We start from the raw sequence: 26522 nt of genomic DNA on the forward strand, positions 1-26522 counted from the left end.
AACAGTAACCCTAACCACACCTCTAACCCTGACACACCCCTAACCCTAATCCCAACCCTATTCCCAACCGTAAATGTAATCTAAACCCTAACCGTAACTTTAGCCCCAACCCTAACCCTAACTTTAGCCCCAACCCTAACTGTAGCCTTAACCCTAGCCCCAACCCTAGCCCTAACCCTAGCCCTAATGGGAAAATGGAAATAAATACATTTTTTTTATTTTTCCCTAACTAAGGGGGTGATGAAGGGGGGTTTGATTTACTTTTATAGCGAGTTTTTTAGCGGATTTTTATGATTGGCAGCCGTCACACACTGAAAGACGCTTTTTATTGCAAAAAATATTTTTTGCATTACCACATTTTGAGAGCTATAAATTTTCCATATTTTGGTCCACAGAGTCATGTGAGGTCTTGTTTTTTGCGGGACGAGTTGACGTTTTTATTGGTAACATTTTTGGGCACGTCACATTTTTTGATCGCTTTTTATTCCGATTTTTGTGAGGCAGAATGACCAAAAACCCGCTATTCATGAATTTCTTTTGGGGGAGGCGTTTATACTGTTCCGCGTTTGGTAAAATTGATAAAGCAGTTTTATTCTTTGGGTCAGTACGATTACAGCGATATCTCATTTATATTATTTTTTTATGTTTTGGCGCTTTTATACGATAAAAACTATTTTATGGAAAAAATAATTATTTTTGCATCGCTTTATTCTCAGGACTATAACTTTTTTATTTTTTTGCTGATGATGCCGTATGATGGCTCGTTATTTGCGGGACAAGATGACGCTTTCAGCGGTACCATGGTTATTTATATCTGTCTTTTTGATCGCGTGTTATTCCACTTTTTGTTCGGCGGTATGATAAAGCGTTGTTTTTTGCCTCGTTTTTTTTTTTTTTTTTCTTACGGTGTTTACTGAAGGGGTTAACTAGTGGGCCAGTTTTATAGGTCGGGTTGTTACGGACGCGGCGATACTAAATATGTGTACTTTTATTGTTTTTTTTTTATTATTTAGGTAAAGAAATGTATTTATGGGAATAATATTTTTTTTTTTTTTCATTATTTTGGAATATTTTTTTTTATTTTTTTTACACATTTGGAAATTTTTTTTTTTACTTTTTTACTTTGCCCCAGGGGGGGACAATACAGATCGGTGATCTGCCAGTTTGCATAGCACTCTGACAGATCACCGATCTGAGAGAAGTGCAGGCTGCTTCACAGTGCCTGCTCTGAGCAGGCTTCTGTGAAGCCACCTCCCTCCCTGCAGGACCCGGATCCGCGGCCATCTTGGATCCGGGTCTGGAGCAGGCAGGGAGGGAGGTAAGACCCTCGCAGCAACGCGATCACATCGCGCTGCTGCGGGGGGCTCAGGGAAGCCCGCAGGGAGCCCCCTCCCTGCGCGATGCTTCCCTGCACCGCCGGCACATCGCGATCATGTTTGATCGCGGTGTGCCGGGGGTTAATGTGCCGGGGGCGGTCCGTGACCGCTCCTGGCACATAGTGCCGGATGTCAGCTGCGATAGTCAGCTGACACCCGGCCGCGATCGGCCGCGCTCCCCCCGTGAGCGCGGCCGATCGGCTATGACGTACTATCCCGTCGAGGGTCAGATAGGCCCAGGTCACCTCGACGGGATAGTACGTCTAAGGTCACAGAGGGGTTAAAACAAAATGAAAATTGATTTTGCGGTATGACGCAGTGAAGAACCCTGAGCTGGAGACAACCAGGCTATGGCTGCTCACAGACTACAGGGCGAGCTGCAGTCACACGGAGACCGTGCAGACAGCCGTAAACGGCGCTGCAAGGCCCAAAAACCCTCCTCTATGTTATCCTATGTAGTGTTTTTCCACAAATTAGCTGGAGACGGGTGGAAAGACACTAATAGGAATTTTTTGAAAAAATGTGCAGCAGCCTGCACTACTTAAAACAAAATGAAAATTGATTTTGCGGTATGACGCAGTGAACAACCCTGAGCTGGAGACAACCAGGCTATGGCTGCTCACAGACTACAGGGCGAGCTGCAGTCACACGGAGACCGTGCAGACAGCCGTAAACGGCGCTGCAAGGCCCAAAAACCCTCCTCTACGTTATCCTATGTAGTGTTTTTCCACAAATTAGCTGGAGACGGGTGGAAAGACACTAATAGGATTTTTTGTTAAAACTTAGCAGCAGACTACACTACTTGGAAAAAAAAAAAAAAAAAAAGAACAGTATGAGGCAATGAACCACCCTCCCTGAACTGAATACAACCAGCAATGGATGGCCTATGTGGCTGCACTCAGACTAGAGAGTGGGCTGCACTCACACACACACACACACAGACCTTGCAGATCGCTGTGAAAACAGCGCTACAAGGCAAAAGCAAGGTGAATAGTAGGTGAACACAGCGGTTGCTAAATTAGCCTTTGGAAAGCACAAAGAAGCAAATTGCTATCTCTAAACTGGCCCTCAGTCAGCAAACAGCGTCCTGTCACTAACTGAATTCACAGCAGAGTGATCGCAAAATGGCGCCAGCGACTTTTAAACTGCATCATGACATCATTTCAGCAGCCAATCACAGCCATGCCAGTAGTTTCATGCCCTCCATGCTGAACAGGATGTGCCCACACTTGAAATCATTCTCATTGGCTGAATTTGTGCATTTTGAATCTGGGAACTTCCGATTCCGGTATCCGATACGCGGCAAGTATCGGAATCCCGGTATCGGAATTCCGATACCGCAAGTATCGGCCGATACCCGATACTTGCGGTATCGGAATGCTCAACACTAGTTATGAGTAGTGTTGAGCATTCCGATACCGCAAGTATCGGGTATCGGCCGATACTTGCGGTATCGGAATTCCGATACCGGGATTCTGATACTTGCCGCGTATCGGATACCGGAATCGGAAGTTCCCAGATTCAAAATGCACAAATTCAGCCAATGAGAATGATTTCAAGTGTGGGCACATCCTGTTCAGCATGGAGGGCATGAAACTACTGGCATGGCTGTGATTGGCTGCTGAAATGATGTCATGATGCAGTTTAAAAGTCGCTGGCGCCATTTTGCGATCACTCTGCTGTGAATTCAGTTAGTGACAGGACGCTGTTTGCTGACTGAGGGCCAGTTTAGAGATAGCGATTTGCTTCTTTGTGCTTTCCAAAGGCTAATTTAGCAACCGCTGTGTTCACCTACTATTCACCTTGCTTTTGCCTTGTAGCGCTGTTTTCACAGCGATCTGCAAGGTCTGTATGTGTGTGTGTGTGAGTGCAGCCCACTCTCTAGTCTGAGTGCAGCCACATAGGCCATCCATTGCTGGTTGTATTCAGTTCAGGGAGGGTGGTTCATTGCCTCATACTGTTCTTTTTTTTTTTTTTTTTTTCCAAGTAGTGTAGTCTGCTGCTAAGTTTTAACAAAAAATCCTATTAGTGTCTTTCCACCCGTCTCCAGCTAATTTGTGGAAAAACACTACATAGGATAACGTAGAGGAGGGTTTTTGGGCCTTGCAGCGCCGTTTACGGCTGTCTGCACGGTCTCCGTGTGACTGCAGCTCGCCCTGTAGTCTGTGAGCAGCCATAGCCTGGTTGTCTCCAGCTCAGGGTTGTTCACTGCGTCATACCGCAAAATCAATTTTCATTTTGTTTTAAGTAGTGCAGGCTGCTGCACATTTTTTCAAAAAATTCCTATTAGTGTCTTTCCACCCGTCTCCAGCTAATTTGTGGAAAAACACTACATAGGATAACGTAGAGGAGGGTTTTTGGGCCTTGCAGCGCCGTTTACGGCTGTCTGCACGGTCTCCGTGTGACTGCAGCTCGCCCTGTAGTCTGTGAGCAGCCATAGCCTGGTTGTCTCCAGCTCAGGGTTCTTCACTGCGTCATACCGCAAAATCAATTTTCATTTTGTTTTAAGTAGTGCAGGCTGCTGCACATTTTTTCAAAAAATTCCTATTAGTGTCTTTCTACCCGTCTCCAGCTAACTTGTGGAAAAACACTACATAGGATAACGTAGAGGAGGGTTTTTGGGCCTTGCAGCGCCGTTTACGGCTGTCTGCACGGTTTCCGTGTGACTGCAGCTCTCTCTGTTGTCAGTTCAGCCCCCAAAAAATAAATAAATAATAAAGTTCACCAAACACACCAGTGACACCACTTTACATTTCTGTAGGCCACATTAGCTCATATTAAAGTCTAGTCCACACTTTAGAAAATTAGTGTTTCTTATACCTGTTAGGAGGAGTTGTTCAGGAATAAGCACACAAAGCCGTTAGTACTTTTCTGCTTATCTTTATCAGTCACCCAAGATGAAGAAGGCAGTGAGTAAGGCACGTGGGCGTGGGCGCGGAGCAGGGAGGGGACGTGGGGATTCTGTGCCCGCTGCGGGCACCGGTGACTCATCAGCACCCACTTTCACAAGGGAACAGTCATTCATGCGCAGCTTTGTCGCAGAGCGCCGTACACCGCTGCTGCGTGAAGACCAAATAGAAGCCGTTGTTGGATGGATGGCAGCTAATGCATCAACTTCAATTAGTGCCACATCCTCTCAGACACAGAGCACTGGAGAGTAGCCATCTGTCTCTTCACCACCTGCCAAATTGCCCAGGCAGACAGAGAGCCCAGGACAGGAGCCGTCTCTACTTCTGTTCTCTGAATCTCTTGGCTCGGAAACAGGGGGCCAGCCAAGCAGCATTGGAGAAATGGAAGAAGAGGCAGGGTGCAGTGATGCCCAACAGCTTTTTCTCTCTTCCTCTGAAGAGGCGGGTGGGCCAGTGGCTCCGGTCACCACATCGCAGGCCGCATCCGCTGATGATGACACTCAGGTGCCACTTACTGGTGCGTGCTCTGCTGCTGAGACTACCCAGGAGGAGCAGTTGGGGGCAGAGGGTAGTGTAGATGATGAGGTCCTTGACCCATCTTGGCGTGAGGGACAGGAAGGTGGTGGGAGCAGCTCTGAGGAAGAGATTCCCCGTACGGCTCAAAGAGGGAGAGGGAGGGGGAAGACTGCGGATCCTGCAGCCTCCGCTTTGGCACCCGTTAGGAGCATGTCTCTTCCAAAAGCCAAAAAGGGCGCTCCCAAGACTTGCAGTGCCTGGGCCTTTTTTGACACAGTTGCAGATGACATTTGCTATGTCAAATGCAAGGTGTGTCATCAGAAAGTCAAAAGAGGTTGAAATGTCAGCAGCCTCAATACCTCCAACATGTGGAAACATGTGCGCAACAGGCACGCGGCGTTGTTAGAAAAACACACTGAAGAGCTAGGCCAACCAACAGCGGCAGCTACCACCTCTTCAGCTCGTGTTGCCTCTTCCTCCAGCTCACACGCAGCTGGTTCGGCTTCCTCCCAGGATCGCTGTGGAAGAACCTCTGGCCCTGTTGTCCAGAGACCCGCTGTAATTCCACCCGCAGCACCACTTTCCCAGTCATCCACACACTCCCAGCCCAGTCTACAGCCATCGGTAGTACAGGCATGGGAGAAAAGGCGGCCTTTCTCGTCAAACCACCCACGAGCACAGGCTCTGACTGCAGGCATTGCCAAACTTCTGTCACTGGAAATGCTGTCATTCAGGCAGGTGTAGACTGACAGCTTCCGTGACTTGATGTCATTGGCAGTCCCCCAGTACAATGTGCCCAGCCGCTTTTACTTCAGCAGGCAAGCCGTCCCTGCCCTGCACAAGCATGTGGAGGGATACATAAAACACGCGCTACTGAACGCCGTCAGTAGCAAGGTCCACCTCACCACCGATGCGTGGACCAGTCACCATGGACAGGGGCGATACCTTTCCCTCACTGCCCATTGGGTAATGTCGTTGAGCCGGGTACAGACCGTGCGAGTGGCGCAGGACGTGTCCTGCCCACTCCAAGGATTGCAGGAATCCATTCTGTACGCATTGACTCCTCCTCCTACACCAGTTCCTCAGAATCATCGCTGCAGGAGCCGTCACAGTCCACCTCCACATGGACCCGTGATGAACGTGTACCTGTTACGACCGACATGAGCACAGCCGTGGCCAAACGTCAACAGGCCGTCTTGAAATTAATTTCTTTGGGGAATCGAAGCCACACAGCGCAGGAGCTCTGGAATGCCATCAAGCAGGAGAGCGATGTGTGGTTTGTGCCAGCGAATCTCCAGCCAGGCATGGTAGTGTGTGATAATGGCCGAAATCTGGTGGCAGCTCTGGGCCTTGGCAACCTCACTCACATCCCATGTCTGGCACATGTGCTCAATTTGGTCATGCAGAGTTTTCTGAGGGACTATCCGGATCTTGATGCACTGCTGCACAAGGTCCGCCTAGAGTGTGCTCACTTGCGGCGTTCCAGCACGGCAAAAGCGCGCATTGCGGCTCTGCAGCGCCGACACCGCCTGCCGGAACATCGCATCATATGTGACCTACCTACCAGGTGGAATTCCACGTTACATATGTTGGAGCGGTTGTGTGAGCAGCAGCAAGCTGTAATGGAGTACCAGCTGCTTCAGGCGCAAAGAAGTCGCACTCAGCGCCGTACAGACTTCACAACCACAGAGTGGGCCACTATGAATGACGTCTGCCAGGTTTTGCGTCCCTTTGATTATTCCACGCGGATGGCGAGTGCAGATGATGCACTAGTCAGCATGACTGTCCCCCTTATCTGCCTGCTTGAAAAATCACTGCAAGCGCTAAGGGATGATGTTGTGGAAGAGGTGGAGGATGAGGATTCAGCATTTCCATCATCTTCTGGACAGTCAGCGCCACGTGGTTCCTCACAAACGCGTAGGCAGGGGACAGTTTGTGAGGAGGATGAGGAGGAGTCAATGGAGGAGGAAGACATCCGTCCAGAGGAGGGAGTTACACAATTGTCCAGTAGTCAGTGTGTACAGCGAGGGTGGGGTGATGACGAGCGGGCAGAGATCACGCCTCCAGCAGGGGACAGCGTTTCTTGGGCAGTTGGCAGTCTGCAGCACATGGTGGATTACATGCTGCAGTGCCTGAGAAACGACCGCCGCATCGCCCACATTCTCAACATGTCTGATTATTGGGTGTTCACCCTCCTCGATCCTCGCTACCGGGACAACGTAGAAAGCCTCATCACACCGTTGAACCGGGAGCGAAAAATGCGGGAGTACCAAGCCACACTGGTGAATTCCATCATCTTCTCCATTCCAAGTGAGAGAAGTGCTGCTAGTGCATTCCAAAGCAGCTCAGTGCGTCCAGGCAGTGGTGGAGGCTCTGCACAAAGAGGGAGCAGAAGCAGTGCCTCTGCCCAAGGCAAGACCAGTATGGCCCAACTGTGGCACAGTTTTCTGTGCCCGCCACAAAAGTCTACACCATCACAGACGGCTCCAGTCAGCAGGAGGCAACGGTTCCATCAGATGGTGACAGACTACATGTCTTGCCCTCTTGCTGTACTCCCAGACGGCTCTTCCCCTTTCAAGTTTTGGGTCTCAAAGCTGGATACATGGCCAGAGCTAAGCCAGTATGCATTGGAGGTGCTTTCTTGCCCTGCGGCCAGTGTATTATCAGAACGTGTCTTTAGTGCTGCAGGTGGTGTACTAACTGACCGTCGCATGCGACTATCCTCCGATAACGTTGACCGGCTTACTTTCCTGAAAATGAACAAGGCCTGGATCTCGCAGGAATTTGCCACTCCTCTTCCTGATTAAATAATTAGGTGACTGTCTACAGTATCCAGGTCTCCTGTTGTGTTCATCTTTCTACCACCCGAACTTAAATTCCTGGGCTCCAACACCGCCAGTTGAGGCTCAGAAGTGCCGTCTGCACAGTCAAAACATACGACCCAGTGTTATTGGGTTTCAGTAACGTCAGCTGATCCCCAGCTGTGTAGCCGGCAATGTGTCCTGCGACCGCCACGCTGACACAACAACTGAAATGTAAGGGAACCTGTCCCCCCCCCCCCCCAAGGCGTTTGTTACTGAAAGAGCCACCTTGTACAGCAGTAATGCTGCACAAGGAAAAGGTAGCTATTTTTGTTTAGCTCCTTGCACACGCAGAACTTAACACTTATAAAATGTGTCCACTGACACCGTAAAACCGTCCCGGAGGTGGGACTTTCCTTCGTAATATGACGCAGCACAGCCGTCATTCCTACCCCCTTGGCGCCGTGCCCCGGCTCCTCAGCATTGTTTGATTCCGTCCCGGAGCCTGTGCTGTTATGTTATCCCTTGGCCAGGCACACTTAGCGCTGCCCGTCTTCTCACATCATTTGGTGTCAGGCTGGCTGCGCCTGTGTGGCCGCGCTGGCCGAGATCCTGCCTCGTACTGTCTTCTAAATTAATCCCACTGGGGGCCTGAGATCCATGGACATGCGCAGTGCATATCTGAACCTCCACCTCTCACTCATCTCCCTACGGCTTCTTCAAACTGTGCGGTGTCAGCTGGTCCCTAATAGCATGCCACGGCCGTGACACCGTACAGTCTGAAGAAGCCGTAGGGAGGGGAGTGAGAGGTGAGGATATGCACTGCGCATGGCCACGGATCTCAGGCCCCCAGTGGGATTAAATCAGAAGACAGTACGAGGCGGGATCTCGGCCAGCGCGGCCGCACAGGCGCAGCCAGCCTGACACCAAATGATGTCAGAAGACGGGCAGCGCAAAATGTGTGCATGGCCAAGGGCTAACCTAACAGCGCAGGCTCCGGGACTGGTTCAAACAACGCTGAGGAGGCGGCGCACGGCGCCAAGGGGGTAAGAATGACGGCTGTGCTGCGTCACATCACAAAGGAAAGTTCCACCTACCGGACGGTATCACGGTAGGAGGGGACACTTTTCATAAGTGTTAGGTTCAGCATGTGCAAGGACCATAATTAAAAGAGCTAAGTTTACCTTTTCCAGCATTAGTGCTGTACACGATGGCTCTTTCAGCTACAAACGCCTGGGGGGGGTTAAAGTTTCCCTTTCAACTTGCTCCAGTGCAGGCTTCGGCCTACACTCTGCTCCCTCTCCTCCTCCTGCTGACCCTGGGCTCTAACACCGCCAGTTGGGGCCCAGATGTGCTAGCTGCACAGAGAAAAACACCAGCCAATGTGTCAGTGGGGTTCAGCACCGCCAGCTGTTCCCCTGCTGTGCAGCCAGCAACGTGTCCTGCAACAGCCACGCAGACACAAGAACTGGAATTGAAGGAAACCTGTCCCCCCTCCCCCAGGTGTTTCTACGTTTTACAGCCACCTTGTACGACAGTAATGCTGCATGTGTGCAAGGTGGCTCAGAAACTTATTCTCCTTGCCCATGGGGAACTGAACACGTCTAAAATGAGTCCTCTGCGACCATTAAAACGTCACTCAGGTGTGATTTTCCTTTGTATTGACACGCAACAAGCTCCTTGGTAGCGCTGCCCGTCTTCTGGCATCATTGTTTGGCTGCCTGCGCATCTGCGGCTGCCTTGCCCCACACAACGCCCCTCGGTGTCTTATTTATTTGGACTGCGAGGGTGTGATTGATGGGCATGAACGGTGCATTTCTTCACCTGTCCCTCATCTCCTTCCGCCTTCTTCGGACTGTGCGGCTTCATGGCCGTGGCATGCGATAAGGGATCAGCTGACGCCGCATAGTCTGAAGCGGGTGTAAGAAACCAAGCGAGAGGCGAACATATGTACTGCACCAGGCCATGAATTCCAGCCCCGCAGTGTTTTAACAATGTTAAGACACTGCGGGGCTGGGATTCATGGTCATCGCAAACCGCAACGGCCGACATTACATGATGTCAGAGGATGGGCAGCGCTAACAGCGCAAGGCCAAGGGATAACACGACAGCGCAGACTCCTGTGCAACAAATAACGATGCTCAGGAGGCCGCGCCAAGCACCAAGGTGGCATTTTTGCCAGCTGTACTGCGTCTCTTTACGAAGGGAACTCACGCCTCAAAATCAGTTTGACTGTGTAAGGGCCTAAATGTTATACGTGTTCCTTTCAGCGTGTGCAAGGAGCAAAATTAAAAGAGCAACCTTTGACTTGTGCAGCATTACTGCTGCCTAAGCTGTGGCTCTTCTACTTTGTAACACCTGAGTGGGGGTTAAAGGTTACCTTTGAAATTGGTTCAATTAGGCTTCGGCCTACAGTCTGCTCCCCCTGCAGAGCCCGGGCTCCAACACCGCCAGTTGGGGCCCGGTACTGCTAGCTGCACAGAGAAAAACACCAGCCAATGTGTCAGTGGGGTTCAGCACCGCCAGCTGTTCCCCTGCTGTGCAGCCAGCAACGTGTCCTGCGACCGCCACGCAGGCACAACAGACCCAAAGCTGCCGCCAGTGCAGGCTTCGGCCTACACTCCCCTCCCCCTTGCTCCTCCTCCTGCTCCTCCTCCTGCTGACCCTGGGCTCTAACACCGCCAGTTGGGGCCCGGTACTGCTAGCTGCACAGAGAAAAACACCAGCCAATGTGTCAGTGGGGTCCAGCACCGCCAGCTGTTCCCCTGCTGTGTAGCCGGCAACGTGTCCTGCAAAAGCCACGCAGACACAAGAACTGAAATTGAAGGGAACCTGTCCCCCCTCCCCCAGGCGTTTGTACGTTTTACAGCCACCTCGTACAGCGGTAATGCTGCATGTGTGCAAGGTGGCTCATAAACGTATTCTCCTCGCACATGTGGAACTGAAAACACGTCTAAAATGTGTCCTCTGTGTGACCATTTAACCGTCCCGGTGGTGTGACTTTCCTTTGTAATGACACGCTGCAACCCCCTTGGTAGCGCTGCCCGTCTTCTGGCATCATTGTTTGGCTGCCTGCGCCTCTGCGGCCGCCCTGACCCACACAACGCCCCTCGGTGTCTTATTTATTGGGACTGCGAGGGTGTGATTGATGGGCATGAGCAGTGCATATCTTCGCCTGTTGTCACTCATCTCCTTCCGCCTTCTTCAGACTGTGCGGCTTCATGGCCGTGGCATGCGATAAGGGATCAGCTGACGCCGCACAGTCTGAAGCGGGTGTAAGGACCCGAGTGTGAGAGGCGAACATATGTGCTGTGCCAGGCCATGAATCCCAGACCCGCAGTGTTTTAACAATGTTAAGACACTGCGGGGCTGGGATTCATGGTCATCGCGAACCGCACCGGCCGACATTACATGATGTCAGAAGATGGGCAGTGCTAACAGCGCTAGGCCAGGGGATAACACGACAGCGCAGACTCCTGTACAGCAAATAACAACGCTCAGGAGGCTGCACCCAGCACCAAGGTGGGATTCTTGACATCTGTGCTGCGTCTCATTACGAAGGGAACTCGCGCCTCCAACACAGTTTGACTGTATAAAGGGCTAAATGTTATACGTGTTTCATTCGGCGTGTGCAAGGAGAAAAATTAAAAGAGCAACCTTTGACTTGTGCGGCACTACTGCTGCATAAGCTGTGGCTCTTCTAGTTTGTAACCCCTGAGGGGGGGTTAAAGGTTTACTTTAAAATTGGTTCAATTAGGCTTCGGCCTACACTCTGCTCCCCCTGCAGAGCCCGGGCTCCAACACCGCCAGTTGGGGCCCGGTACTGCTAGCTGCACAGAGAAAAACACCAGCCAAAGTGTCAGTGGGGTTCAGCACCGCCAGCTGTTCCCCTGCTGTGCAGCCAGCAACGTGTCCTGCGACCGCCACGCAGGCACAACAGACCCAAAGCTGCCGCCAGTGCAGGCTTCGGCCTACACTCCCCTCCCCCTTGCTCCTCCTCCTGCTCCTCCTCCTGCTGACCCTGGGCTCTAACACCGCCAGTTGGGGCCCGGTACTGCTAGCTGCACAGAGAAAAACACCAGCCAATGTGTCAGTGGGGTCCAGCACCGCCAGCTGTTCCCCTGCTGTGTAGCCGGCAACGTGTCCTGCAAAAGCCACGCAGACACAAGAACTGAAATTGAAGGGAACCTGTCCCCCCTCCCCCAGGCGTTTGTACGTTTTACAGCCACCTCGTACAGCGGTAATGCTGCATGTGTGCAAGGTGGCTCATAAACGTATTCTCCTCGCACATGTGGAACTGAAAACACGTCTAAAATGTGTCCTCTGTGTGACCATTTAACCGTCCCGGTGGTGTGACTTTCCTTTGTAATGACACGCTGCAACCCCCTTGGTAGCGCTGCCCGTCTTCTGGCATCATTGTTTGGCTGCCTGCGCCTCTGCGGCCGCCCTGACCCACACAACGCCCCTCGGTGTCTTATTTATTGGGACTGCGAGGGTGTGATTGATGGGCATGAGCAGTGCATATCTTCGCCTGTTGTCACTCATCTCCTTCCGCCTTCTTCAGACTGTGCGGCTTCATGGCCGTGGCATGCGATAAGGGATCAGCTGACGCCGCACAGTCTGAAGCGGGTGTAAGGACCCGAGTGTGAGAGGCGAACATATGTGCTGTGCCAGGCCATGAATCCCAGACCCGCAGTGTTTTAACAATGTTAAGACACTGCGGGGCTGGGATTCATGGTCATCGCGAACCGCACCGGCCGACATTACATGATGTCAGAAGATGGGCAGTGCTAACAGCGCTAGGCCAGGGGATAACACGACAGCGCAGACTCCTGTACAGCAAATAACAACGCTCAGGAGGCTGCACCCAGCACCAAGGTGGGATTCTTGACATCTGTGCTGCGTCTCATTACGAAGGGAACTCGCGCCTCCAACACAGTTTGACTGTATAAAGGGCTAAATGTTATACGTGTTTCATTCGGCGTGTGCAAGGAGAAAAATTAAAAGAGCAACCTTTGACTTGTGCGGCACTACTGCTGCATAAGCTGTGGCTCTTCTAGTTTGTAACCCCTGAGGGGGGGTTAAAGGTTTACTTTAAAATTGGTTCAATTAGGCTTCGGCCTACACTCTGCTCCCCCTGCAGAGCCCGGGCTCCAACACCGCCAGTTGGGGCCCGGTACTGCTAGCTGCACAGAGAAAAACACCAGCCAAAGTGTCAGTGGGGTTCAGCACCGCCAGCTGTTCCCCTGCTGTGTAGCCGGCAACGTGTCCTGCGACCGCCACGCAGGCACAACAGACCCAAAGCTGCCGCCAGTGCAGGCTTCGGCCTACACTCCCCTCCCCCTTGCTCCTCCTCCTGCTCCTCCTCCTGCTGACCCTGGGCTCTAACACCGCCAGTTGGGGCCCGGTACTGCTAGCTGCACAGAGAAAAACACCAGCCAATGTGTCAGTGGGGTCCAGCACCGCTAGCTGTTCCCCTGCTGTGTAGCCGGCAACGTGTCCTGCAAAAGCCACGCAGACACAAGAACTGAAATTGAAGGGAACATGTCCCCCCTCCCCCAGGCGTTTGTACGTTTTACAGCCACCTCGTACAGCGGTAATGCTGCTTGTGTGCAAGGTGGCTCATAAACGTATTCTCCTCGCACATGTGGAACTGAAAACACGTCTAAAATGTGTCCTCTATGTGACCATTTAACCGTCCCGGTGGTGTGACTTTCCTTTGTAATGACACGCTGCAACCCCCTTGGTAGCGCTGCCCGTCTTCTGGCATCATTGTTTGGCTGCCTGCGCCTCTGCGGCCGCCCTGACCCACACAACGCCCCTCGGTGTCTTATTTATTGGGACTGCGAGGGTGTGATTGATGGGCATGAGCAGTGCATATCTTCGCCTGTTGTCACTCATTTCCTTCTGCCTTCTTCAGACTGTGTGGCTTCATGGCCGTGGCATGCGATAAGGGATCAGCTGACGCCGCACAGTCTGAAGCGGGTGTAAGGACCCGAGTGTGAGAGGCGAACATATGTGCTGCGCCAGGCCATGAATCCCAGACCCGCAGTGTTTTAACAATGTTAAGACACTGCGGGGCTGGGATTCATGGTCATCGCGAACCGCACCGGCCGACATTACATGATGTCAGAAGATGGGCAGCGCTAACAGCGCTAGGCCAGGGGATAACACGACAGCGCAGACTCCTGTACAGCAAATAACAACGCTCAGGAGGCTGCACCCAGCACCAAGGTGGGATTCTTGACATCTGTGCTGCGTCTCATTACGAAGGGAACTCGCGCCTCCAACACAGTTTGACTGTATAAAGGGCTAAATGTTATACGTGTTTCATTCGGCGTGTGCAAGGAGAAAAATTAAAAGAGCAACCTTTGACTTGTGCAGCACTACTGCTGCATAAGCTGTGGCTCTTCTAGTTTGTAACCCCTGAGGGGGGGTTAAAGGTTACCTTTGAAATCGGTTCAATTAGGCTTCGGCCTACACTCTGCTCCACCGGCAGAGCCCGGGCTCCAACAACGCTAGTTGCTGTCCGGAAGTGCTGGCTGCACAGAGCCAAACACCTCGCCAATGTGTCAGTGGGGTTCAGCACCGCCAGCTGTTCCCCTGCTGTGTAGCCGGCAACGTGTCCTGCGACCGCCACGCAGGCACAACAGACCCAAAGCTGCCGCCAGTGCAGGCTTCGGCCTACACTCCCCTCCCCCTGCTCCTCCTTCTGCTGACCCTGGGCTCTAACACCGCCAGTTGGGGCTCTAGGAAGACAAGCTTGAATAGGTCCCCATCCTGGTTCCAGTACCGTCAGCTGGTTCCGGGCAGAGCCTTTGGCTTAGGTGCCTCCCTCTGGGTATCCGAGTTCCACCAACGTCAGGTGGTCCTTGGTAGTGCTTTCAGGCACGGGTACCTCCTGCTTAGTAACCGGGTTCCAGTAACGTCAGCTGGTCCTCGGTAGTTCCATTGGCTCTTGGACCTTCGGCTACCCATCCGGGTTCCAGTACCGTCAGCTGGTTCTCGGCAGTGTCTTTTGCTCTTGTACCTTCTGCTCCCCATCCTGGTTCCAGTACCGTCAGCTGGTTCCGGGCAGAGCCTTTGGCTTAGGTGCCTCCCTCTGGGTATCCGAGTTCCACCAACGTCAGGTGGTCCTTGGTCGTGCTTTCAGGCACGGGTACCTCCTGCTTAGTAACCGGGTTCCAGTAACGTCAGCTGGTCCACGGTAGTTCCATTGGCTCTTGGACCTTCGGGTAGCCATCCGAGTTCCAGATCCATCAGCTGTTTCTCGGCATTTTCTCAGCCTTCTTGTACCTTCTGCTACATTTCCAAGTTCAAGACCCTAAAGACGATGACCCGGAAGACCACCCCTAAGATGATGACGACACCAGAGACGACAACCACCGAGATGACGACGACCCTGGAGACGATGACCCTGAAGACGACCCCGATGACGACGACCCCGATGACGACGACCCCGGAGACGACGACCCTGGAGACGACGACGACATGGGAGACCGAGAAGCAGAAGAACAAGAGGCTGCAGAACAAAGAGCAGAAGAACATTAAGCATAAGACTAAATATCAGAGCAAAAGATATTATCTAAATTATAAGCAGAAGAAGACTAAGCAGTGTATGGGGGTGAGTCCGTTCCTCCTCGTGGTGCCCCTGGATAAAGCCTGATGCTGCAGGCCAAACTGAACGCGGACAAATGTAACTCTTTTGTGACAGGCAGAACGGAAGGTGTAATCTTCAAACTTTTATAGATAACAACTACGGGAATGCCTGTCACAAATAAGAATATGATGAAGAAGTTGAATATGAAAAAGATAATAGTTAAATAAAAAGAATATGATCAATGTAAAAAAAAAAATTAGAGGTAGAAGAAGATGAATAAGGTGAAGATAGTTGATGTCAAAGAAGCTGATGATGAGGATAATGAAGAAGAAAGTGTGGGAGAAGTAAAAAAGAAGGTGAAGGACGTGGAAGTAGTGAAACATCAATATCTGACAAAATAAAAAAAAAAATAGTCAAAATCTTTCTAACGCCGACCGTCATAAAAAAAAACAAAAAAACCTGCTATTCTATTTGTTTGGGCTAAACCTCTGTGCCTTTAATGTCTCCGCCACCTCCCCCAATACATCCTACATTATTCTTAGTTGTTTTCCTTCATGTAGAATGAACCTACAAGGAAAGAAAGGGTTTATTTTAATTCCGATATTTTCGTCCCATTGACTTGCATTGGGATCGGGTATCGGTATCGGATTAGATCCGATACTTTGACGGTATCGGCCGATACTTTCCGATACCGATACTTTCCGATATCGGAAGGTATCGCTCAACACTACTCATAACTCATGTGCTAAGAGTCATGCTTATTGTCACTTGATACACTATAAAGATGGCACATTTCTGCAAAGTCTTCCTTTTCAATTAAGATATATTAGAATCAATTTTCTAATTCTATTCAAGCTTGTTAAAAGTTTGTTAAAACGACTGAAACTTACAGCAATTTGTTGCAAAATAATGAGCTGGCAGTTCTGTTACAGTTAAAAAAAATATTGCTATCCTAAACCTGTTTCCTAAAATTATTGATATTATATACACTGAAAAAAAATAATTGAGATCAATAGTTCCACTTAGGGTTGAGCGAAACGGGTCGATCATTTTCAAAAGTCGCCGACTTTTGGCTAAGTCGGCGTCTCATGAAACCCGATCCGACCCCTGTGCTTGTCGGCCATGCGGTACGCGACTTTCGCGCCAAAGTCGCGTTTCAATGACGCGAAAAGCGCCATTTCTCAGCCAATGAAGGTGAACGCAGAGTGTGGGCAGCGTGATGACATAGATCCTGGTCCCCACCATCTTAGAGAAGGGCATTGCAGTGATTGGCTTGCTGTCTGCGGCGTCACAGGGGCTATAAAGGGGCGTTCCCGCCGACCGCCATCTTACTGCTGCTGATCTGAGCTTAGGGACAGGTTGCTGCCGCTTCATCAGAAGCAGGGAGAGCGTTAGGCAGGGTCCACTAACCACCAAACCGCTTGTGCTGCAGCGATTTCCACTGTCCAACACCACCTTCGGTGTGCAGGGACTGTGGAAGCTATTTTTTTTTTTTTTTCCCCTCAGCGCTGTAGCTCATTGGGCTGCCCTAGAAGGCTCCGTGATAGCTGTATTGCTGTGTGTACGCCACTGTGGAAACCAACTGCTTTTTTCAAAGCACATATCCTCTTGTTCCTTCCTTTCTGCACAGCTATCTTTTCTGTTTTTCCACACTTTTTATTTAATTTGTGCATCAGTCCACTCCTATTGCTGCCTGCCATACCTGGCTTACATTACTGCAGGGAGATAGTAATTGTAGGACAGTTTTTTTTTTTTTTTTTTTTTTTTTTGTGGGAGATTAAGATTGGCATTTCTGCTACAGTGCCATCCCTGTGTGTGCCATCTCTCACTGAGTGGGCCATAGAAAGCCTATTTATTTTTTCCGTGATTTGTGTTCTAAAATCTACCTCAACACAAAAACAGTACATCAATCAGTGGGAGAAAAATATTGGCCTCAGTCAGGGCTTGTGTGCCACTGCTGTGTGTGCTATCTCTCATTCAGTGGGCTATAGAAAGCCTATTTTTTTTTTTTTTTTTAATATTATTTGGTTTCTAATTCTCCCTGAAAAAAAAAAAAAAAACCTAAAAAAACAGTGGGAGAATAATATTGCCCTTTCAGCTTGTGTGCCAGTCTTGACTCCTGGGTGTGCCACCTCTCTCCCTCTCATTCAGTGGGCCATAGAAAGCCTATTTATTTTTTTTTTTAAATATTATTGGGTTTCTAAAGTCTCCCTGAAAAAACAAAAAATACATAAAAAAACAGTGGGAGAGTAATATTGCCCTTTCAGCTTGTGTGCCAGTCTTGACTCCTGGGTGTGCCACCTCTCTCCCTTTCATTCAGTGGGCCATAGAAAGCCTATTTATTTTTTCCGTGATTTGTGTTCTAAAATCTACCTCAACACAAAAACACTACATCAATCAGTGGGAGAAAAATATTGGCCTCAGTCAGGGCTTGTGTGCCACTGCTGTGTGTGCTATCTCTCATTCAGTGGGCTATAGCAAGCCTATTTTTTTTTTTTTTTTTTTTTTTAATATTATTTGGTTTCTAAAGTCTCCCTGAAAAAAAAAAAAAAACATAAAAAAACAGTGGGAGAGTAATATTGCCCTTTCAGCTTGTGTGCCAGTCTTGACTCCTGGGTGTGCCACCTCTCTCCCTTTCATTCAGTGGGCCATAGAAAGCCTATTTATTTTTTGGTTTTTTTAATATTATTTGGTTTCTAAAGTCTCCCTGAAAATAAAAAAAAAAAATACATAAAAAAACAGTGGGAGAGTAATATTGCCCTTTCAGCTTGTGTGCCAGTCTTGACTCCTGGGTGTGCCACCTCTCTCCCTCTCATTCAGTGGGCCATAGAAAGCCTTGTTTTTTTGTTTTTTTTTTAATATTATTTGGTTTCTAAAGTCTCCCTGAAAATAAAAAAAAAAAACATAAAAAAACAGTGGGAGAGTAATATTGCCATTTCAGCTTGTGTGCCAGTCTTGACTCCTGGGTGTGCCACCTCTCTCCCTTTCATTCAGTGGGCCATAGAAAGCCTATTTATTTTTTGGTTTTTTTAATATTATTTGGTTTCTAAAGTCTCCCTGAAAATAAAAAAAAAAAATACATAAAAAAACAGTGGGAGAGTAATATTGCCATTTCAGCTTGTGTGCCAGTCTTGACTCCTGGGTGTGCCACCTCTCTCCCTCTCATTCAGTGGGCCATAGAAAGCCTTGTTTTTTTGTTTTTTTTTTAATATTATTTGGTTTCTAAAGTCTCCCTGAAAATAAAAAAAAAAAACATAAAAAAACAGTGGGAGAGTAATATTGCCATTTCAGCTTGTGTGCCAGTCTTGACTCCTGGGTGTGCCACCTCTCTCTCTAATTGTGGGCCATAGAAAGCCTATTTATTTTTTGGTTTTTTTAATATTATTTGGTTTCTAAAGTCTCCCTGAAAATAAAAAAAAAAAATACATAAAAAAACAGTGGGAGAGTAATATTGCCCTTTCAGCTTGTGTGCCAGTCTTGACTCCTGGGTGTGCCACCTCTCTCCCTTTCATTCAGTGGGCCATAGAAAGCCTATTTATTTTTTGGTTTTTTTAATATTATTTGGTTTCTAAAGTCTCCCTGAAAATAAAAAAAAAAAATACATAAAAAAACAGTGGGAGAGTAATATTGCCCTTTCAGCTTGTGTGCCAGTCTTGACTCCTGGGTGTGCCACCTCTCTCCCTTTCATTCAGTGGGCCATAGAAAGCCTATTTATTTTTTGGTTTTTTTAATATTATTTGGTTTCTAAAGTCTCCCTGAAAATAAAAAAAAAAAATACATAAAAAAACAGTGGGAGAGTAATATTGCCATTTCAGCTTGTGTGCCAGTCTTGACTCCTGGGTGTGCCACCTCTCTCCCTCTCATTCAGTGGGCCATAGAAAGCCTTGTTTTTTTGTTTTTTTTTTAATATTATTTGGTTTCTAAAGTCTCCCTGAAAATAAAAAAAAAAAACATAAAAAAACAGTGGGAGAGTAATATTGCCATTTCAGCTTGTGTGCCAGTCTTGACTCCTGGGTGTGCCACCTCTCTCTCTAATTGTGGGCCATAGAAAGCCTATTTAGTTTTTGGTTTTTTTAATATTATTTGGTTTCTAAAGTCTCCCTGAAAATAAAAAAAAAAAATACATAAAAAAACAGTGGGAGAGTAATATTGCCCTTTCAGCTTGTGTGCCAGTCTTGACTCCTGGGTGTGCCACCTCTCTCCCTTTCATTCAGTGGGCCATAGAAAGCCTATTTATTTTTTGGTTTTTTTAATATTATTTGGTTTCTAAAGTCTCCCTGAAAATAAAAAAAAAAAATACATAAAAAAACAGTGGGAGAGTAATATTGCCATTTCAGCTTGTGTGCCAGTCTTGACTCCTGGGTGTGCCACCTCTGTCCCTCTCATTCAGTGGGCCATAGAAAGCCTTGTTTTTTTTTTTTTTTTTAAATATTATTTGGTTTCTAAAGTCTCCCTGAAAATAAAAAAAAAATACATAAAAAAACAGTGGGAGAGTAATATTGCCATTTCAGCTTGTGTGCCAGTCTTGACTCCTGGGTGTGCCACCTCTCTCTCTAATTGTGGGCCATAGAAAGCCTTTTTATTTTTTTCCTTCATTTGTGTTTTAAAATCAACCTCAACACAAAAACACTACATCAATCAGTGGGAGAAAAATATTGGCCTCAGTCAGGGCTTGTGTGCCACTCCTGTGCGTGCCATCTCTCATTCAGTGGGCCATAGAAAGCCTTGTTTTTTTGTTTTTTTTTTAAATATTATTTGGTTTCTAAAGTCTCACAGAGAAAAAAAAAAAAATAAATTAGGTGGGAGATTAATATTGACATTAGTGCTTGAGTGACAGTCCTGCGTGTGTGTCATCTCTGTGATTTGGTGTCACAGAAAACAGAGTGTGTAACATTGTGCCTGATTTTCCTTGTGGTCTCACCAACCTGTTAAGGGATATTGAAATCATACTGAAGTTATAGCTCACCGTGTAAGTTGTTTGACAGCAACAAATAAAGTTAGTTTGGTTACGATTTTTAAACAATGAGGAAGTCTGGTGCAAGAGGTCGTCGTGGGCGTTCATTGTCAGCTGGTAATGATGGTAGTGGTAGTGGAGCATCAGGTGGTCGTGGGGATAAAAATATTCCACCTAAGTCTGGAGCTGTGGAGCCAGTTTCGTCGTCAGGCTACACAAGGCCTCGAACGCTCTCTTTTCTGGGAGTAGGAAAACCGCTTTTAAAGGCTGAGCAGCAACAGCAAGTTTTGGCTTACATTGCAGACTCAGCCTCTAGCTCTTTTGCCTCCTCTTCCGAAACTGGTAAATGTAAAAGCAGCGCGTCGCTTGTGGATGTTCACGGTCAGGGACAAGTCGCTTCCTTGTCCTCCTCAGCAAAAACTACAACAAGAGAGAAGGATGCAGCAGGCGACACAACGGGTCACTCCATGGAGCTCTTTACACATACCGTCCCTGGCTTAGAAAGTGAAACATTTAACAGGCCATGCCCATTACAAGTAGATTCTGACATGGAGTGCACTGATGCACAGCCACAGCCAGAGTACTATGCTGCTCCTTTGACTCAGACCACCACATTGCCCTCTCAGGGTACAGATCCACAATCAGACCCTGATGAGACTATGTTGCCCCGCCACGAACGCTATACCACCGACCGACACAGTGACACAGACGAAGTTGCACACGAGCTCGAAGAGGAGGTAATAGATGACCCAGTTATTGACCCCGATTGGCAGCCATTGGGGGAACAGGGTGCAGGCGGCAGTAGTTCAGAAGCGGAGGTGGAGGAGGGGCCGCAGCAGGCATCAACATCGCAACAGGTTCCATCTGCCGGGCCCGTATCTGGCCCAAAACGCGTGTCAAAGCCAAAACCTGTTGGAGGACAGCGTGGCCATCCGGTTAAAGCTCAGTCTGCAATCCCTGAAAAGGGATCCGAGTCTAGGAAGAGTGCAGTCTGGCATTTTTTTAAACAACATCCAACTGATCAGCGCAAAGTCATCTGTCAAAAATGTTCAACTAGCTTAAGCAGAGGTCAGAATCTGAAAAGTCTAAATACTAGTTGCATGCATAGACACTTAACCACCATGCATTTTCAAGCCTGGACTAACTACCAAACGTCCCTTAAGGTTGTAGCACCCTCGGCCAATGAAGCTAGTCAGCAACGCAACATCCCTTCCGTCACTGTAAGGCCACCATTTTCCGCACCACCGGCAGTATCTGTGCAGGTTTCTTTGCCAGCCAAAAGCAGTCAGGGTCAGGGAATCACCAGTTTTGTAGGAGGAAATATTGCATCTAGGGCACCGGCGGAAACAATACCGTCTCCAACCGTCTCTCAGTCTGCCATGTACACCGGCACACCCGAAAGTTCCACGATCTCCTGCTCTCCAGTCCAGCTCACCCTACATGAGACTCTGGTTAGAAAAAGGAAGTACTTATCCTCGCATCCGCGTACACAGGGTTTTAACGCCCACATAGCTAGACTAATCTCGTTAGAGATGATGCCCTACCGTTTAGTTGAAAGCGAAGCTTTTAAAGCCCTGATGGAGTACGCTGAACCACGATACGAGCTACCTAGTCGACACTTTTTTTCCAGAAAAGCCATCCCAGCCCTGCACCAGCATGTTAAACAGCGCATCGTCCATGCACTTAGGCAATCTGTGAGTACAAAGGTGCACCTGACTACAGATGCATGGACCAGTAGGCATGGCCAGGGACGTTATGTGTCCATCACGGCACACTGGGTGAATGTGGTGGATGCAGGGTCCACAGGCGACATCAATTTAGGGACAGTTGTGCCTAGCCCACGGTCTAGGAAACAGTTGGCTGTAGGCGTTCGCACCCCCTCCTCCTCCTCCTCGTCCTCCTGCAGAAGCTACAGCTCTTCCACAGAACGCAGTCGGCCAACCACTCCATCGGCAGATGACACTGTTGCACACCAGTTGTCCCATTATGGGCCAGCTACTGCCAAGCGTCAGCAGGCTGTATTGGCTATGAAGTGTTTGGGCGACAACAGACACACCGCGGAAGTTCTGTCCGAGTTCTTGCAACAAGAAACGCAGTCGTGGCTGGGCACAGTAGATCTTGAGGCAGGCAAGGTAGTGAGTGATAACGGAAGGAATTTCATGGCTGCCATCTCCCTTTCCCAACTGAAACACATTCCTTGCCTGGCTCACACCTTAAACCTGGTGGTGCAGTGCTTATTGAAAACTTATCCTGGGTTCTCCGACCTGCTCCTCAAAGTGCGTGCACTTTGCTCACATATCCGACGTTCGCCTGTACACGCCAGCCGTATGCAGACCTATCAGCGGTCTTTGAACCTTCCCCAGCATCGCCTAATCATAGACGTTGCAACAAGGTGGAACTCAACACTGCACATGCTTCAGAGACTGTGCGAACAGAGGCGTGCTGTTATTTATTTGTGGGAGGATACACGGGCAGGCAGTAGGATGGCAGACATGGAGTTGTCAGGTGTGCAGTGGTCGAAGATACAAGACATGTGTCAAGTCCTTCAGTGTTTTGAGGAATGCACACGGCTGGTTAGTGCAGACAACGCCGTAATAAGCATGAGCATCCCCCTAATGCGTCTGCTGATGCAAAGTTTGACGCACATAAAGGAGCAGGCGTCTGCACCAGAGGAAGAGGGAAGCCTTGATGACAGTCAGCCATTGTCTGGTCAGGGCAGTGTACAGGACGAGGTAGCGGGCGAAGAGGAGGTGGAGGACGAGGAGGATGATGGGGATGAGTATATTTTTAATGCCGAACCTTTCCCGGGGGCACAGGAAATTGGTTGCGTGTCACGGCCGGGTTCTGGTTTTTTGAGGGACACAAGTGACGTAGATTTGCCTGCAACTGCCCCTCAACCAATCACAACCGGAGATTTGACAACTGGAACTTTGGCCCACATGGCGGATTATGCCTTACGTATCCTAAAAAGGGACACACGCATTACGAAAATGATGAACGATGACGATTACTGGTTGGCCTGCCTCCTTGATCCACGCTATAAAGGCAAATTGCAAAATATTATGCCACATGAGAACTTGGAACTAATATTAGCAACCAAACAATCAACTCTTGTTGACCGTTTGCTTCAGGCATTCCCAGCACACAGCGCACGTGATCGTTCTCACACAAGCTCCAGGGGGCAGCAGACTAGGAGTGTTAGGGGTGCACACATCAGAAGTGGCGTTGGACAGAGGGGTTTTCTGACCAGGTTGTGGAGTGATTTTGCTATGACCGCAGACAGGACAGGTACTGCTGCATCAATTGAAAGTGACAGGAGACAACATTTGTCCAGTATGGTTACTAACTATTTTTCATCCCTTATCGATGTTCTCCCTCAACCGTCATTCCCATTTGATTACTGGGCCTCCAAATTAGACACCTGGCCAGAATTGGCAGAATATGCATTGCAGGAGCTTGCTTGCCCGGCAGCAAGTGTCCTATCAGAAAGAGTATTCAGTGCTGCAGGTTCAATATTAACCGAAAAAAGGACTCGTCTGGCTACCCAAAATGTTGACGATCTAACATTCATTAAAATGAACCACAACTGGATTTCGAAATCTTTTGCCCCACCTTGCCCGGCCGACACCTAGCTTTCCTATGAAAAGCTCTTGCCTGTGAATTACTTTTCTAATGTCTAATTTGCTGCAGCTGATTGTACAGCATACGACATGTTTACACCTCCCTAAATGGCAAAACTCCCCACACGGGGCCGTGGTATCGCGACTTGGCGCAAGCACCCGTGAGACTGCTGTTTGTCTGAAGAGGTGGGTGTGCTCGCTTTTGGTTGACGGCATTGCTACTGGGTCCCTCATAGTACAATGTAGTGTCTCTGGCGGTGGTGGTGCGCACCCAACGTCAGACACACCGTTGTAACATGAGGGGCCCTGGGGCGGTCCCGCCGGCCTCAAGAGAGTTCCCCCCTACCCCAGCTCAAAATGTGCTCTACCACGTGCAAAATTATGTCGCACAGCTCCACCAATCTTTAGTCTATTCGCTGACATCATTCAATGTCTGGCACTGACAATACAAATTTGTAGACATCTATGATGCAACTTAAAGTAGTCTGTGTCTGTGTCCTATATTGGCACCATTAAATAGTTACTGCCAAATTACAATGTCAGAAACTCAGTAGATGAGCCCACCCCTGTACCTAAGTATGCCACCTTTTTTTTTTGTTTTGGTTGTTTTGCGAGACATTAACATCTATTTATATTTTGGGAGTACTGGGACAGACACTCCTTGCACTACTCCTCCACTCACCACCAAGCTGCCTGTGTATCCATGTAACCGCTGTAAAACTGCCATGAGCCTATTGTTTGTTATTTTAGGCCTTTGATAGCCTGTCTGCGGTCCCTACTTTAAATACTCCTCCACTGACCACCAAGCTGCCTGCCCGTGTATCCATGTAACCGCTGTGAAACTGCCATGAGCCTATTGTTTGTTATGTTAGGCCTTTGATAGCCTGTCTGCGGTCCCTACTTTAAATACTCCTCCACTGACCAGACCACTGCTGCCCGTGTACCCCTGGAACCAATTATAAAGTGCCTACAGCCAGCCCATTTTCTTATGTTAGGCCTTTGAAGCCTGTCTGCGGTCCCTACTTTAAATACTCCTCCACTGACCAGACCACTGCTGCCCGTGTACCCCTGGAACCAATTATAAAGTGCCTACAGCCAGCCCATTTTCTTATGTTAGGCCTTTGAAGCCTTTCTGCGGTCCCTACTTTAAATACTCCTCCACTCACCACCACCAAGCTGCCTGCCCGTGTATCCATGTAACCGCTGTGAAACTGCCATGAGCCTATTGTTTGTTATTTTAGGCCTTTGATAGCCTGTGTGCGGTCCCTACTTTAAATACTCCTCCACTCACCACCAAGCTGCCTGCCCGTGTATCCATGTAACCGCTGTGAAACTGCCATGAGCCTATTGTTTGTTATTTTAGGCCTTTGATAGCCTGTGTGCGGTCCCTACTTTAAATACTCCTCCACTCACCACCAAGCTGCCTGCCCGTGTATCCATGTAACCGCTGTGAAACTGCCATGAGCCTATTGTTTGTTATGTTAGGCCTTTGATAGCCTGTCTGCGGTCCCTACTTTAAATACTCCTCCACTGACCAGACCACTGCTGCCCGTGTACCCCTGGAACCAATTATAAAGTGCCTACAGCCAGCCCATTTTCTTATGTTAGGCCTTTGAAGCCTGTCTGCGGTCCCTACTTTAAATACTCCTCCACTGACCAGACCACTGCTGCCCGTGTACCCCTGGAACCAATTATAAAGTGCCTACAGCCAGCCCATTTTCTTATGTTAGGCCTTTGAAGCCTGTCTGCGGTCCCTACTTTAAATACTCCTCCACTGACCAGACCACTGCTGCCCGTGTACCCCTGGAACCAATTATAAAGTGCCTACAGCCAGCCCATTTTCTTATGTTAGGCCTTTGAAGCCTTTCTGCGGTCCCTACTTTAAATACTCCTCCACTCACCACCACCAAGCTGCCTGCCCGTGTATCCATGTAACCGCTGTGAAACTGCCATGAGCCTATTGTTTGTTATTTTAGGCCTTTGATAGCCTGTGTGCGGTCCCTACTTTAAATACTCCTCCACTCACCACCAAGCTGCCTGCCCGTGTATCCATGTAACCGCTGTGAAACTGCCATGAGCCTATTGTTTGTTATTTTAGGCCTTTGATAGCCTGTCTGCGGCCCCTACTTGCAATACTCCTCCACTGACCACAATGCTGCCTGGAGTGCCTGCCTGTGTATCCATGTAACCGATGTAAAACTGCCATGACTGCCTACTGTTTGTTATTTTAGGCCTTTGATAGCCTGTCTGCAGCCCCTACTTGCAATACTCCTCCACTGACCACACCAATGCTGCCCGTGTACCCCTGGAACCTATTTAAAAGTTCATAGAGCCTAGTTATATATTTTATTTACTATTAATAAGGCCATGATGGACTACGCTGTACCACGCTACAAGCTAACCAGTCGACACTTCTTTTGCGAGAAAAGCCATCCCAACCCTCCACCAGCATGTAGAAGACCGCATTGTCCATGCACTCTGGCAATCTGTGAGTACAAAGGTGCACCTGACAACAGACGCATGGACCTGTAGGCATGGCCACGGAAGATTACGTGTCCATTACGGCGCAATGGGTTAATGTGGTGGATGCATGGTCCACAGGGGACAGCCTACTAAGTCTGTCTGCAGTCCCTAATTCAAATTGTGCTCCACTGTCTAAATCGGAACTTCCACCTTCTGGCTTTCGGCCTATAGTATCAGAAATTAAACTGCATTTGGCCTTCAACTTTGGTTAGGGCCTACTAAC

This window comes from Ranitomeya variabilis, chromosome 1, assembly GCF_051348905.1.
Source record: "Ranitomeya variabilis isolate aRanVar5 chromosome 1, aRanVar5.hap1, whole genome shotgun sequence".
Classification (NCBI taxonomy): domain Eukaryota; kingdom Metazoa; phylum Chordata; class Amphibia; order Anura; family Dendrobatidae; genus Ranitomeya; species Ranitomeya variabilis.